The sequence below is a fragment of the Aedes albopictus genome, chromosome 1 (genome assembly GCF_035046485.1).
Source record: "Aedes albopictus strain Foshan chromosome 1, AalbF5, whole genome shotgun sequence".
NCBI lineage: Eukaryota > Metazoa > Arthropoda > Insecta > Diptera > Culicidae > Aedes > Aedes albopictus.
Window position 1 is genome coordinate 111,879,721 of NC_085136.1, and position 17,515 is coordinate 111,897,235.

General features: G+C 44.2%; 1 protein-coding gene across 1 annotated transcript in view; it reads right to left on the bottom strand.

The window, feature by feature from the left end:
- LOC109413007 (zinc finger protein 1) overlaps positions 1-17,515 on the bottom strand; it is a 70,567-nt gene that overhangs the window by 17,629 nt on the left and 35,423 nt on the right. The window lies entirely within an intron of this gene.

The window sequence follows — 17,515 nt, forward strand, 5'->3', positions numbered from 1 at the left end:
ACAGGCGGCGTATTTTTAAATTCCACATAGGCCTTTTCATGTGACAGATCCGTGCATGCATTTGTTTACAAAGCTTGAACAACAGCTGCTAACAAGAACGTGTCATCTTCATAGAAGAACTGTCAAACGCCCGAACAATCAGCTGATTTAAGACGTCAAATGAAAAGGCCCATTGAAACCGGTGCGGTGTGGCGTGTAGAAGCTGCGTTCGTACCTTGGACGTGTGTTTACGTATGTCTACCGTAGGTACTATCACTTTGTTGAACAGGCCCATCGCTACGCGTCTACCGATTTCGGTGAGTCCGAATGAACCTAGATGAAATATTATTACAAAGTTTTATTGGAATATTGAAATCTCTCCGCCGTTGATGGTGGTTGGAGAGGCACGCTTGTCTAAACACAACTTTTTCACTGGCATCCCCCTTGCGTGGTTGTATACGCTAGGGTGGATCTTTGGGACCGTTTTCTAGATCCGGACTTTGTGCACAGTACTTTGGGACCTCAATTGACATTTAGAAACCGTTGATGTGAATAATTTGGTTCATCCAAATTAGAATCATCTCATAAAATTCACATTTACATCCACCCTAATATACATTTACAAGTCGTGGAAAGGTGAGGTGGCACACGTCGTCGTCTTCGTACTTCGAAGTCGACGGCGAGTTGACAGCTGTTTTCATACCGTGCCGTCTCCGCTCCGCAGGCAGGAACCGTGTGTGCCTTGCGGATTCTAAACCGTGGCCGTGGGGGAGTACCTAGTGAATGGCGGGAATGCCGAAATCAGTAAATAATGAGCTTCATTATTCAACTTTCTATACCTACGACTGCGAAAAGAAGGAGATTGCACTAGCGATGGATATGGGAAGGGAAGGGGAGAGGCGATGCGTTCACCGGTTTGGTTGAACAAATCCGTTCCTGTCTTCGCTTAAGACAACAGGCTTAATCGAATGTCGATCGACGTATTTCCCTGCTGAAAGGGGAAGCAAGCCTTGAGGAGTGATATGAGAACTGAAACGAATTCTGTTCCCGATCCTCGGAACAAATACCATCTTATAGTTACCAACTCAGCAACTTCAAGCTGCAGTTTATTGAGTCTTAATTTTGTATAAACAATAAACAGGTAAGTATAATCTTTCCTTACATTCTCAGTGTTTTACTGTTCCCTTTTAGCTATTACAGCAACCGTGGAAAACGTGTACTGGAGCGTGCTCTTATGCTTTGAAAGAATCTGTCTTCTCCGTTCTATTTGTGTCAGCTGTGAACTGTCATTCCCCTCGGCGGCGGCAGTCGTTCAGTTGCGAGGGAACGGACACTGGATTCACTACCATTTCGAGGTCAACAGTGTTGCCGGTAACATCCCCCGTCCCGTGAACCACTTCCGTTCCCGTAATGACTTCTTCCAGCTCCCGGTTGTTTCCGACAACAACGTCTTAGACTGCCAGTTTCACTGCAGGTCTTCGGGCTGTCTGCACTGTCAAGCATTTGACCTGATTTCTCCGGAAAGACTTCCAGGATCCGTCTTCTCCAGGATCCAACGGATTTGGAGTTAATGCTTCTCTATCAGTAGCTTTCAAGCGGACGTAGGTGAGTGAACGGATGTTAACAATCCCCTCTGCCTCCAGCATTACCGTTTCCAATACATCCGTCGCTAGAATGACGAGGACTGGTTGATATTGCTGTCATCGCCACTTTTACTGATTTCACCACCCGCTCCCACGGGTTTTCCATGCGTGGAGCTGCAGGAACATTTAAGTTCTCCACTACGTACGGGCGTTGGTAAATGATGAAGCACAGTTCATGTTGATTGATCCTCTGCATCTCCTCCGTGACCTGACGACTGGTACCTACAAAGTTGGTGCGGCATTGTCTGAGAAGACCTCGAGTGGCGCTCCTCGTCAGTTGACGAATCGTCGGAATGCCATCACACAGGACTTTGTTGACAGACTGTGTGCCAATTCCAAATGAACTGCGCGTACTGTAAGGCAGGTGAACAGACAGATCCATCGTTTCACGGTACTGGGACCGACTTTTACTTCGAAGTGTTCCATGTAATCTACTCCATACAATCTACTACTACATCATCATCGGTGGCGCTGGAGTGGCGTTTTTGATCTTACAGTGCTGACAGCTGCGACAGACGCTCCTAACTGCACTACGCATTCTTATAAGGAAGAACTGTTGCCGCAACTCGTTGCAAACTGTTTCACTGTTCGCGTGAAGGAATCGCTGATGATAGCCAAGCTCCCCGAGATACATACGTGATTCTATGGTTCCTTGGCAACACGACAGGATGCTTCGCCTCGTAGGAGATAGGAAATAATCGGAGCCTGTCGGAGCGTGCTCGATTCTACCCGCAACTCGTAGAACGAACGAACTCCCTTTGGCAACACTATGTTCTTTGTTCAGCAGTCAGACTTCCTTCGCATACACCTGGAATTCAGCTTGTCGCGTTCTTCTGTCTCTTCTTTCTTGATTTCCATCTGACTCAGTACTCTCAGCGACCGTTCTTCACTTGCTTCATGGAGATGACCTTACAGTCATATTCATGTGGCGTATTATATTTGGGCGTGTACTAACACTAAACAAAATCTGTCTTTTTTCGAAAACGCTCTGTAGGGCATAACAGCAGCCCGCCCACGCAAATGAACACCATTATCCGAAAGATCGATGTTCGCTCTATCTGATAACGGTCTTAGTTTGTGTGAATAAGCTGATGGGGGCTCAGGAGCGACGTGTGAAGTCATTGTTTACCAATGCTTGTATGCCCTTTTCAAATGTTGCTCCAGAAATTACCCTCGTTATGGCCAAACTTGATGACAGTCATGTAGAAGTGAGTGTCATAATTTCTGCATCCGAGCAACGATAACGGGCGTCGTGCTGCCTTTGAGATTTGCGCAAATGTGAGTGTGAATATGAGTGTGGTGAAAGTTCCCATCATCATATCAATGCGTTCGTTTGTTGTGCGACTTGTTTGTTTACAATTTACCGACGGGAAAAAGCAATTTATTCCAGTAATCGAGCAGCTTTGCTGCATTCCGCAGAAGTGAAGTCCAACTATGAAGCGTCACAGAGCTTTGAATTGAAGGTCAGTTCAATAAGTGAATCTGACGAAGTGAAAATTGAACGGTGATGAAGAACAATTCGGCTAGCTACTGCCTTGATGCGATTGCCTTCAGCATACTATCCGGCGTACTGGTTATTGATAGTCTGTATTTTACTGCTTCCATCAGACGAGCCGTCGGCAAAGGTAAGTTAAAATATCTGTATTCCAGAAGAAACTGTTGGAACGATTTTCCAGACACTTACTAAGAGAGATTGCTGACGGAGCATTGAGAGAATTTTGTTAGAGTCTTCGGAAGGAATCCTCCGAGAATGTCTACAGAAATTCCATGAAGTACTTCTACAGAAACTCCCTGATAAACTCATGCAGAAATTCTTGCAAGAACTCTGGTATAAACCCCAAGGAATAACTCAATGAAGTCCCGGAAGGAACACCGGAAAATGCCAGATATATCTCTGGGTGCAAATCCTGAAAAAAAAAAACCCTGGATAAAATCTTTGAAGAAACTCGTGAAGAAAAGAAACTCCGGCAAACCTTCAGGAACTCGAGGGGGAACTCCTGGAAGAATCCAGCTAAGAACTGCTTGAAAATTTGAATAAGAAATTGCAATAGAAATTCAAGGAGAAACCCTGCAGGAATTCAAGGAAGAATTGCGGATAGAATTTCGGGATAAATCCTCAGAAGAATTTCGGTACGAATTCTGAACAGATTTCTAAGCAACAAATCTTTGGCAGAAAATTCCAATCATCGAAGAAGTTTTTGAGGGTTTTCTGCTGGGTTTACAAGTATGTATCCACCGGAATAGTCAGGATTACTCGGCACCATCCGTGTTTACTCGAAATTGTTATTATATGCGCTCGCAATTTCTTAGGATTTTCATCGGAATCCCTACATCAGAAGCAACCTCTGAGGCTAACCACTCAAAACATGTAGTAGATACTATTTTTATTCGGACCAAATGCTTTATTTATAGTATGAACGAAAGTTATATTGTAGTAAATTCGTCATCATAGTTTGAAATACCCTAGGCTATTCCCAGGTTCATTACCGCCACCTGATGCGTGAAAATCTAACCTTTTGAGTTTGAGATGGGTCCGAATGAGTTTCACTGGAATGGATTTTCAGGGTCGTTTAAACGGGGGTGGTGTACTCCAGGGAAGATTTGGTTAGAGAGATTCTAGGCGTATCAAAACGTTCCAGTCCAGATTACATAGACGTTTCAACTCCCGTGAAACCCTCTGAAAAGTCTCTGAATTCTAAACAGCCGTGAAAGCCCAGGTGTCCAGAGCGTTCTGAAGCTGTATCAGAGGCGGTTTTTTGAGGATTCCGAGAGTTCCAGGTGCGTTACAGGGGTCCTCATAGGGTTTCAGAGGTGATTTGAGGGTCTTACAGTGGATTTGTGAAGGCATTCAGGGGACTTCGGTAAAAAAAATAATTGGTTTTAGGGGTGTTACAGGGTGTTTCGGAGGGGTTCAGTAAAGTTAAAGGGGGGGGAGGTGTTTTTAGTTTTTGGAGTCATTTCAGGAAGTTTTAAAGGATTAAGCGAGTTTTAGAGACATTACAAGTGATTTCAGGAGGGCTCAAAAGCGTTTTAGGAAATTTCGGTTGTAGGTGCGTTACAAGGGGTCTCATGGACCTTTGGAGGTATTTCAGGAGGTTTCGGGGAATTCTTAACAGGATTCAGGGGCGTTACAAGGGGTTTAAAGGATATTGTTTGAGGTTTCAGAATTTTGCAAGTGCGTTACAGGAGCTCTTAATGGGGTTGAAATGGATTTTCAGAGCCATTTCAATGAATTTTAGAGGATTTTCAGCGGGTTTCAAAGGCGTTACGAATGATTTCAGGAAAGTTAGTGCAGCGTTTTGTGGGGTTACAGAGGGCTTTAGTGGCGTTACAGAGTCAAAAGCCTTCAGAGAGTTTCATAGATGTTTGAGGGGTATTCAAGGGCCCTCTTCTCTGAAATACGCCGGTTTCCGCATCTACGTCACTCTAGTCATCAGTCGTTTCAACTCACAGAGACTTGTTCTATAATTTTTCTCCGTCGTCCGTCGTCACTGAATGAAACCATCACAAGGTGAGAACGATATTGATGGGCAAGCCCACTTAGCTGCGGGATAATTTAAAATGCATAAAATTAATGTGTTATGAACATCAGAACGAAAGAGAGAGACCTTTCCCAAGAAATGACACCCATAAGGGAACATCGGCTGCTGCGCGGGAGGCTGCTGAATGGTTGCTTTTTTACGAGAATGAAGTTCCGGTGATGAACGGGAAATGAAGAAAAAAAAACCTCACAGATATGTATCACCGGAGAGATGAACCATTTTATTAATGTAAATCGTGAAGGAAATTTATTGCTTCACGCGTTGAAAGGTGCACAGGAAGTCGAGTATAGGGAAAAAAAACTCCGAAATCGTTCCACATTTGTAGTCCACTGGAAGGCCGTGTGATTTATGCAGTATTGAATTTTATCCGAGATTCAGCCATATGCGCGTGAGTCTGGGCTGTGAGTCGATGGGTGTGATGAGTCGTTCAACAGTCACCTGTCTCTCATTTGGTAGCAGCAGCAGATCGTTAACTTCGATTTCACAACACGTTTTGTTCGCGCGAAGTCCGGCTTGGAGACACCTTCTCCCGCGCGGAGACAAAGAACGTGTGACATAATCCCGAGAAAACGTCGTCGGGGAGTGTCGCACATGTGGCCGGAACATCGACCGCGACATAAAGGCGCGCGAGGGAAAGCATTCGCTCCCGTGTACAACAGCAGCAGATGGAATTTTGAGCGTCGCATTTTTTTTCCATCTAACCATTTCGAGATTTATGGCTTTGAATTCTACCGAACGTGGCATCGCAGCCAATTAATTTCCACATTGATCACTGCTGCTGAGCGCTCACGGTTGTTAGAGGAATGGGCGGACCACCTTCTTCTATTTCGGTACACAACACACCGGGTCAAATCCGGTCTCAACGCCACACACCGCTTTCCCCGCATAAACGAACGACGTTTCGAACTTTGAACATACGCGGAGAACAGGGCAGCTCATTCATCATAAAACTTCATCACCCGACGACGACGGCAATTTACGCCATCGATACTTGTAATCATTTTCATCACCGCAACAGCACCGTTGGCCATCATCATCATCATTGGTGATCTTCTTGGTCGATGGTCGTCTCTGACAGCAACAGCACCATACGCCACGACGACGACGACGACGTCGGCGCGACGCTATCAGTTGTTGGGGACCGCGCGCTTGAAATCTACTCCTCCGTTGCTCATCGGCGCGACTTGGACAGAAGCTCACCACACACTTCATAACCGTCAATCGGTCCCGCACTCGAAGTGGACATGAAATCAATTTGTCGTTTTCGTCCCGAAGATGTCCGCACCACCGCGCCATCACAATCTCTGGCCGCACCTTGTCGGTGCGGGGTCCACCAAAACACCAGCAGCAGCCATGCATCTTTCATCGCGGGTCACGTCGTCGACGTTCGTTGATGTCGTCGTCATTGTCATCTGATGTTCTCTTCTCGTTTGGCTGCTTTATTGGCGTTTCGGTGCGTTGCGACACAAATGGTCATTGTTTTCATTGACTCGATTCTCATCGATAAAAATTGTTTCAACTTTGACAAAATTCAACATTGGCCTGCAGATATATAGTACCTGTTACCTTGTTGGCTACTCACCTAGTGAAGTTAGTTACTCCAACGCTAAACAGTAAAGCACAGATGCGCCAATTTGGAAAAATTATGGGGGGGGGGGGGGCAAAACCATGCTTGCCCGCCTAAGTTGGCGCCTATGGTAAAGCACCATCTTCGTCGGGCTTGCGGGAGGCACTACTACTAAGGCAATGATGCCCTCGGAGCCGTTTAAGAGAGAGCGGGCTTCAAATGCATTACAGGCGAGTGGGTTTCAGGGATATTTCAAGGGATTTTCAGGGTAGTTTCAAAAGGGTTCAGGGGATGCTTAGGAGTGCTATTGTTAGTGCGAGGGGGTTTCAATTGGTTTCAGAGGATTTACAAGAAGTTTCTTGCCCGAGATGAACTAAAAAGTTTCTTGTGGTTTTCGGGTGAGTATTTCAGTGGGTTTTCAACACCCGATAGCATCCCTGAAAACCCTAAGAACACCATTGTAAAACCAATGAAATTCTCTGCAAATACTATGAAACCTAGTTTGAAACTCCCTAGTACTCTCTCAAAACCAATTTCAAAATACCCTGTAACGGACATGAAACCCTATGAGCGCCCCAAAATGCCCTATGAACCATCCTGAAATCATTCACGCCGCTGAACCACGAAGAAAAGCCTCTGAAACTCATTAAAATGACTCCAGCAACCCTTTGAGATGCCTTGTAACCCACGTACTAACCCTTAATAATGCCCTTGAAACCCTCTGTAACGCCCCAGAAAACTGTTGAAAATTCTCCGGAACCTCATGAAATACCTCCGCAGATCCCTGAGACTCCCTCAAACTCCCTATAACGTACCTGCAACCTTCCGGAACCCCCATAAACGCCCCTGAAGCTCTCTGTAACGATACTGAAACCCTTCAAAGTGCCTATATTTAAACGCTCTTGAAATCACCTGTAACGCCTCTGAAATCCACTGGAAATCTTTTAAAACTTTCTGAAATGGCTTCAAAAACCCTCTGAACCCCCTGTAGCTTACCTGAAACCCTCCGAAAAACCCCGTAACGCCCCGAAAACCAAGTGTGTTCCCCAAAGCCGCTTGAAATGCCTTCAAAAACCCCCTACAATCCCCTCAAACCGTCTCTGAAACCCTCAGAGAAACCCTGTAACGCAGATGGAACCCCCGAAAAATCGACCCTGATACAGCTTCAGAACGCCATAGACAATCGCTCGGGAGTACGCCACCTCCCTTTAAACGACCTCGAAAACCCCTGGAATCCCTTATTGTTGCACTCCCCTAAAACTACCTACAAACCTCCTACAGTCCCATTCCAAACTCAGGATGCGGTAATGAGACTACAAATGGCCCAAGGTGTTTGTAGCTCAAGCTGTAATAATAAACGAACGTACTTAATGATGACTTTCAATTTCCAAAACTTTCAAACAAACTGCAAACAAAGCATTCGATACGAAAAAAGTAGTTTTCAATAGTTCAGATGTTACTACTGGTGGTGTAGTTATGTTGTGATCCCTATGAAAACTTAGAAACTACGATGGAATAAAAAAAAATAAATAAAACAATCTAAAGTGATACGGAGTAATTCTGACATTCCAATTAGGATTCCCTTCAGAAATTTGTTTAGGAATTTGTTTGGAAATCTGTTCACCATTCGTTCCATCAATTTCTCGTCAGTAGAATTCTCCTGCGATTCTTCCTTGAATTCTATCCGAAATAGGGTGACTTTGGGTGTTTTCGGCATGTTGATTCTCTGCATATCATATTCTCATTAATCGACCGTATTCTATTAATGACTTGATGATTTTATGGCTATATCGGTCTTTTTCTACTCATAGTATAAGATATTTTTTATTCTCTTCGTCATGATGGGGTTTGTCGGCAAATATTGCCCGAAAGTTTCAGCAAGTTTAACAAAAAAAAAAAAACTTATGACGAAGAGAACAAAACCAACGAAAATACATAAATTCCCCTACTTCCTTCAACTCCTTCCGGGATTCTCCTTGGATTTCTAGTGTAATTTCTTCTTCAAGTTTTCACGCAGTTTCTTATCAATTTATTTCCACAGCTCTTCCTTGAACTCCTGAAGGTTTGACGGATTTTTTTTCTGGATTTCTCCAGGAGTTTCTCCCAAGATTCCATCCAGGGGTTTTCCCGGATTTGCTCCCAAATGCACTTTTGGAGTTTTTCAGTGTTCTTTCCGGGATTTGTGTTAGTTGTTCCTGGAATGTCTACCAAAGTTCCTCCTATGTTTTCTTCCAGAGGTTCTCGGAGGATTCCTTCCGGAGAGGCCGAGGACTGAAAATCTCTTTAATAAAGACAAATCAATCAATCAATCCTTCCGGAGACCCTAGCAAAATTAATTCAAGGCTTCTTCAGCAATTTTTCCCGGTGGTTTTCCAAAAAAGCGTGCCAACAGTTTCTCCTGCGATTGTTGCGAGACTTTTGTAGAAGAACTTCTCGGGATTTTTTGGGGTTTGTGTTTGAATTTCTCTCGAAGGTTTCCAGCGTTCCTCCAGGAATCCCGCTTACATTTCCATTAGAAATTACCACCTAAGTTGTTTCTAAGATATCCCAAATTTTCTCGGGATTTTTTTCGAAGTTTTTCTCTTATTTCTTCTGTTGTTTTTCTCGAAGTTCCTCGCGAGATCAATCAGTAATTCTTCCGATATTTCACCGGGATTTTCTTACAAGAAATTACGCAGACTATCCCCTAAATATTAGAGAAATCCCAAAAGGAACAGTCAACGGAATGATCGGTGGGGGTTCTGGGAAGAACACTGTGGATATTCCTGCAAAAATCTTAAAGAGAGGATCACATCAATGAATCTCGGAAACAACTATGAAAAAAGCCTGGAAAACACTGAAAGAAATCGCCGGAAGAACTCCACGAGAAACTCCTGTAGAAACCCCAAAATCAACCCTGAATGAAACTGCAGAAGAAAGCACTAGTGTTCGCTGCCTTTTCTTTTTTCTTACTTACTTGTTAAAAGAAAAAAGGAAAATTTGTGCAGGCGAGTGGATAAATTCTGAAAAACTCTGAGAGGCATCCCGGCATACCGAGACCAAAACCGAAAGGAATCTTAATCTTCTATCTAAGTCTAAGATGAGTTCCGGAGAAACGCTGAAAGCAATCTCAAGTCGAACTTCAAGAGAAATCCCGCGAGAACTTTTAAGGAATATCCCGGAAGAAACTCTAAACGAATTTACAGGAGGAACTCCGGGAGAAATCCCGTTAGAGACTTTGGAGCAATAACGGGAAAACTTCTCATACCTATAAATTTCGGACCGAGCTACTGGAGAAAACCCGTAAAAACTCCTGAAGAAATCCTGGGATGAACTTTAGTAGGAACCTTGGTAGGAACTCCGGGACTAACTCCTGAAGAAATTCTGGAAAACATCGTACGAAAACCTTTGGGAGAAATCCCAGGAATAATGTCTGGTTAAAATCCCGGAGGGAGTAGTGTGATACTATTCAAGCGTTATCTCGAGATAAACTCTTGAAGAAATTCCGCGACAACATCTGAAAATATCTTGGAAAAAACCCAGAGGAAATCCTTGGATAAACCCAGCGATGGGACAAATCTCGCAAGAGACGATACATATGAAAAAAAAAATCTGAAAAGAAATGTTAAAGATTCCTGATTTGAAGATATTTGGTTGAAATTCAGGAATCCCGAAAGAATTACTGGAACCTTTGGAAAATGTCGGTAGGAATCCAGAAGAACTTCCGGGAGAAACAAGGAATACCGTAATCCGGGGTCAAATTGATCACTTTAAAACAACTTTTGTGGATAACATCAGTGCCTGTTCAAATATTGCCAAAAGACTATCCATTCCCATCGTAAGGACGAGGCCAGGACAGCTCTCGGTAGATTGCCTCAATCTTGATTTAAAGTTAGAGAATGACTAAAAATCTGTGTTTTGTAATGGACGGTAACTCTCAACAACGATCTAGGCGCCGGGCAGTCGCCCAGGGCGGTAATCTTTCACTTCTGCTCTCTTCAGGACTGAAAGTAGTAGATCGTTACCTTCTGTCATAAAAGTTCATCTTACTAACAACCTTTCACAAGTCGCACAACTTCGCTACTCATCACTTCCCTGGGTAAGAGTTCCAGACTGGGGACCACTTGCTCCTCGGCTAGCTACAGCCTCCAATCTCCAACTGTGTTCGACTTTTAGCAAACCGTGCTCTTCCGTTTTTGAACCTCTCCTCTTCGTACTGCCATCATCAGCCAGCTGTTGCCAAGTCTCCTTGAAGACCCCGACTTTCGTTGCTAGCACCTTATCCTACTCGAGTATTCTGGACACTTGCAGAGTGACACGTTTCTGGACCCATAACCTGAACATACTGCATCAAGATTACGCAAATCCGAACTTTTCTCTGAACGTCAGTATAGCCACAGAGAACAGACGTTTAAGCTCGATCAAAAATACGTTAAAATCGTGTGTAAAGGATTTAAGTGTACCTCAACGCCACCAACGGAGACTGCCCCACATATAAAGTCGATTTGACCCCACAAGGGCAGTGTTCTTTGTTGAAATACACTAGCCCACAAAGCGACACGAGCGCCAAACGGCCAAAACGGCGAGCACTGGAACAAAAATGACATGAATAGCGCCACCTTCATCCGGGGTGGCGCTGCTAGCAGAGACTCCCGATTTTCAGCAGTGCTGCAAGTCTTCTTGATAATGTGGTCTTCGCAGAAAGCAAAGATAGACGTCTGTTCTCTGTGGTATAGCATAATCACTTAGTCATCTAATTGCAATGCACTGCATCGCATTTGCCTCGATTGCCAAAAATATACAGTTGGTACCGAGTTTCCTTCCGCGACGGCGATGACCACCGGCGGAGTGACCCCACGGTGGGCGAGCACAAAAGTATAAAAACAATAAACATCATTGTGTTAATGGTCCATACGGCGCGGGCGGGCGGCGCAAGATGTCATCGGTAATAAACGTCAAGCATCGCGTCGCGCAACAAACAGAGTGTTTACTTAGCCTCCTCCGGGCGGCCGGACGATTTTTCCCTGCATCTACCTACCGTTGAACACATTGTCAAGACTTTTCATCGGAGGAGGCCAGTTGCGTCGTGCGTGCGTGTCCGTCCGCTTTTCACCTAAGTGCGGGTGGTGAAATGGATTTTTAATACTCACGTCAATTTCTTTGAGCTAATTTTTCGATCACTAGTCGCGCGGGCCACGGCGACCGGGTCCCCGGGTTTCGTACCGCGAAAAATACGTACATTCGTGCGATGATCGTCAGAGCGACGGACGCACCGGCAGCGGAAGGGGAAGGACACTTAATTAGTCGAAATGTGAGCGATTGGTGTGGGCGTTACAATACCACGCATCGCACGCACAGGAAAAAGGTGAAAAAACAAACGTCAGTCTCCGTGCGCGCGTTATTCACCACAGCTCATCGCGCGGCTTCGTTCGGTCGCCGCGCAATCGACATTTGATTGAGGTGACCTGACACTAATGCGGTGGCGACTCTAATGGCGCTTCCTGTGAGGTGTTCGGCGACGTTCGGTGTTCACGAAAAAAAAAAAATGTGGATGGACAGCTGAGGATCACGCAAGGTAAACGCGGTCGCGGGCTATTTTCGGGGAAGCGCAATCGGCGACGGCGAAAGAGTTTAATGTTATTTTTGCTTTTTTTTTTCTTTTTGCTCGGCCACCGCCGAAGGAAGCTGGTGGTCGTAAAATAAGACAGGGAAATGTGGTAAGAACGCTGTTTTCTTGCGTGTTGTTCTTTTTCCAAACAAATACACGGCTAGGCGCAGAGAGGAGTGAAGAGAGGTGGCAGAGTATGACGATAGGTCAGTCTTGCGTTTGTTTACACAAGTGGTGGACAACGCAGCGGCGAGTCATGGCGCGATGGATGGCGAGGCCTTGCGCGGTCGATTTCGTCTTCCAAAATCTTCTAAGTTGGCGTTTTTATCTTGCTTGTGGTAAAGTGGTTTGTCGTTAGGAAATTGCCCATATTGCCCCCGGATGAGGTTACCGGCGGTGACCGGATTGCGTCAGGTGTGCGTGTGTGGTGAATAAAGTCGAGCGCTAGAAGATGGACAGCTGCGGCAGTGACAGCTTCCTACACACGTGGATTAACTGTTTGACATTTTGAGGCCTCCGCAATTATCGAACGGTTTGGACCGAGAGCGTGACAGAGTTCGCGGAGATGTGGCGCGCGGTAGCGTAGAAGAAACGTGAAATGTAAACAACCGCACGGCACGACCGCACCTTTCGACAGCGGCGGGGTTTCCCGTAGTCTCGTCTAACCGCTTACCGATGGACGTGCCTCGATGACGGTTCAGTTTGTAAACATGCCGTGTAGTCCCGCGCTGCACGTCGAGTCGTTGCTGATGCAGTGTCTGATGCATCTCGCTCTCTCTGCGCTCTTGGCCAAAACGTCAGTGTTCGCATGAAGTGATTAATTTGAGAGACTGCGTCCCCCATCCGTAATTGGGTTACACACGGCTTTACACGGAACATATTTTAAAATGATAATAGACAGAAAAGCGACGGCACGGAGAGTTCGAGTCGAGAGCCACGGGAAAAGTGAGATTTATGTGGTTGATTTTCTGGGCGAGTTTGTTTTCGTCGTCCATCGCCGTATCGGCTCTGGGAATCGCAGATCGCGGAGGCTTGCAATGCACTCAAACCCCCTGAATCCCCACTTCCCGCCAAACAACGGTGACATAGGTAAATAAATTTTCGGCCAACTCTTTTCAGAAGCAGTCTACACGGACAGAGCGAGCGGCCACTGCTGATAAACAAATAAATTTTGCACAGTACGACGCGCCGTACTTTGACCATTGAGACCAACCGGAGCGATTTATCGCTTTCGGTGTCCCTTTGGGAAGAGGGGAATCGAGCGAGCGAGCGCTACCATACCAAGCAGCAACAACAGTTCAATTACACACCGATCCGAGCAATAATACGCGTACAAGGGGGTGCATTGAGCCAAGTCACCTCCCGTGAGGCCATTGTGAGCGCAAACAGCGGTAATTTGACTCCAGCAGGCAACACTGGCAAGTACGGTGTAATTCACCTCATTAGTGTAAATTGACAGCTTGAGCGGATCTGTTGTTGCTTGCTGCTGCATCCGATCCGCATCGCAACGAAGAAAACGAAGCGTCGACGATCGTCTCCTCTCGAATGGTGTCAATTATCTGTCTTGAATTGAATCATGTGAAATTCCAAAGAACCCCTAGACGGAAGAAAATAAAGAATCTTCCTCCGCGTCACATGTGCTGCTGCTTGGTCTGTTATACGGGACGCTCCGTTACTACAAAGACAAACAGACATCCAAGTTAGAACATTTTTTTCCCAAAGGAGTGTGGACATTCAAACTGAAATAGGTACATACCTTGGAAACACTAGCACCGCCAAACAGCACACTGCGTCAATCAGTGGTGAAGCATGAATGAAGCAGCATGAAGTTTTATATTCACCACTATCAGCTGAATGTGAACGCGACAGCAGCGCCGCCACGTAGCTGATATTTGTGTTGCTATTTCAAACAGTCGTAGAATTCTTTACACAGTTCTTAAATTGAACTTATATGTCTGTTCTCTGTGATACCACTATCTGCTATGTTTACCCGCGTGCGAAGAACCAAATGCACCGAATAGGGGAGCGCCCTTGGATGAACCAAATGACAAAACCACTTTTTCTTTTCATAGAGCCTCAATGATAAAGAAAACCGATTTGACGTTTGGTTCATCCTAGGTGAGCCATTTGCTCAGGTGAGTTCATTCCCTCAAACTTCGGTTTTGCGTTCACACAATTTTGTATTGTGCTGCACTGAAACCATCCCATAGAGTGCAGACATCCAACTCCAGTCTCGAAACTGTGTAAAGAACTTCAACAGGCATTTGAAATGGAAGCACAAGAAGCAACTTCTTGGCGGGGCTGATTGCTTAATGTTGTCAGTGGTGAATATTTCATCACAAATTTGCGCAACATATTTTGTAATGGTGCTTGTGTTGTCAACGTTATTATTATTATCTTTATTTACGAGATTTTCAGCCCTGGGCTGGTTCATCTCGGTGTTGTCAACGTATTTCAGTTTGAATTGTTACACAGCTTTGCGGTATCAGCAGCGCCACCATGAAGTTGCCACTTGTGTGCCTTTCCAAATGAATTCCTTACACACTTTAACACAGTTTTGGAACTGAACTTGGATTTCGTCGGTGCTTGGATGTCTATTATCTGTGTAAAGTACGAATATTTAAGCACAGAGAATAGACACCCAAGTGCAATCTGAATTTTGTGTAAGGAATATTTAATCGGCAACACAAGTGGCAATAGCGTGGCGCTGTAATCGGTTAATTTCTCATACTAATGTAATTCACCACTTTAAATGTTTCAATTCACCACTGACTATGGCAATCATATTGCTCATTTCATATTATCACAGAGAACAGACATCCAAGTCCAGTTCCGAAACTGTGTAAGGAATTTAACGGCCATTTGAAATCGGCAACACAAGTGGCAATAGCGTGGCGCTGCAGTCGCTTAATCTCCCATACTAATTTAGTTCACCACTTGAAATGTTTCAATTCACCACTGACTGTGGCAATATGGTGTTTGGTGGCGTTAGTGTTGTCATCGTGTATTGGTTTGCAACCTTACTCAAGTAAAGATTCACACACTCAATCTGGGATTATCTGTTCGGTAATTTATTTTACGGTTTTTGAACCGTAAAATGCAAAAAATGCTGACTTTCCAGCATTTTTATTCATCATCACTGATGTTCAGCAATAACATTTGACAGTTTACTGAACACGGTAATTATTTGTACTGATATTACCGCAAAATTAAAGATTTACTGAACAGAAGCAAAAGTCAGTAAAAGGAAGTACCGACTTTTCAGTAATGGCTTAGTTTTACTGAGGTTTCGTTAATCGCTCATGTGCCAGCTGTCAAAAACAGAAAAAAAAAACAAGATGAAATTCCGAGCATCAGATCCCGAACCCGACGCCGTCTTCAGAATGCAGAATGATTTTCCAATTCCGATTCATTCACCCTTGCTGTAAGTATTGAAAAATCCCCAGGAAAATCCTAATCGCTTCGGAGGAACACAACTAGAACGATCCTCAACAAATTGTTCATGTAACAAATAGCTGAAACGGACTGGAGAACACTGTTGGGGCAAAGTTTGTGCAACGGATGCATTCAGCTCAAACATCGCACCGGCAAGATTTTTTCAGCAACGAGTCTTTCTATTTTGAAGCTAGTTCTGCCGGAAATATTAACAACTGTATGTAGCATTATGGATTCCCATTCCTTTCAACAGCAAGGGTGATTGAATCGGAATTTAGTTGGAGATTTATCGAAATGGAGGAATTAAAGCTGAAAGGAACAACATTTTTTAAACTAAAAAAAATCCAAGAAATAGATTACCGAAAAGTCAGTAAAAGTAGAATCAACTATTACTGACTAAATCAGTATTCATTTGACAGTTCGAAAGCTTCTTAGTTTACTGAGTTTTCGGTACTTGAAAATTATTACTGACTTAACTCTGCTGTTCAAAAACTCAGTAATATTTTACCGACTTCGGTAATCAAATCTGAATGTGCAAATCCTTACACAACTTTCCGAATGAAATTTGTTCTAGCCTGGATGTCTGTTCTCTGTGATATTATGGTGTTTGGCAAGGCTCGTGTTTTCATCGTGTATTGGTTTCAAATTGGTTTGCATCCTTGCTCAAGTAAGGATTCAAATCCTTACACAAATTTATGAATGGTATTTGTTATAGCACAGAGAACATACATCCTGGCTAGAACAAATTTCATTCGGAAAGTTGTGTAAGGATTTGAATCTTTACTTGAGTAAGGTTGCAAACCAATACACGATGACAACACTAACGCCACCAAACACCATATTGCCACAGTCAGCGGTGAATTGAAACATTTCAAGTGGTGAATTAAATTAGTATGGGAGATTAACCGACTGCAGCGCCACGCTATTGCCACTTGTGTTGCCGATTTCAAATGGCCGTTAAATTCCTTACACAGTTTCGGAACTGGACTTGGATGTCTGTTCTCTGTGGTTACCGTATTACCCCGCTAATACGACACCGACTGTTGTCGAATAACCGGGGTAAACTTTTAATTCGACAAACTAGTCACCCTACACCATCATGCTCATTAAAATTTGGCAACTCTAATTTTGTTTTTGTTTTGATTTCCGGGTTTGTTATGAAACATAATTTCAACAGATATTGCGGTGGTGCGAATAAAATGCTCGTTCTTTCTACGATTGTTGCCATCCTCAGTTCATTCCGGTTTGTCTTCAGGCGATTTTGGTGTCGAATAGCACCAACTCAGAACTTCCGGAATTAGCGGCTGCAAGAGGAGCTGCTGCGGGTGCGAGTATAAGCGCAACATCAAACTGTTTTGCATTTACAGTGTACATCTCTGTGACATTTGAACACTTTTTAATTCGACATGTGTCGTATAAGCGGGGTACGCATTAAAAAGTGTCGTATTAAAACGTGTCGAACGAACGGGGTAAGACGGTATAGATAGTAGAGTAAACATAGATCCGCGGACATAACTGAGTGAAATGTTTCAAGCGTGTGACTAGTAATTTTCAAAAGTGCGACGAAGGAATATGACGTCATGGGCTCCATTAATGTTGTCGGAGTCGTGACGTCATGCTCGTTTGGATACAGATTTTGACAGTTCGTTTGGATACAATGGATTCATCTTAGCGCATCTATGTTTACTCTACTATCTATAGTATTTGTTCTAGCCTGGATGTCTGTTCTCTTTGATTTAAGACGTTTAATCTCATGGTAAGT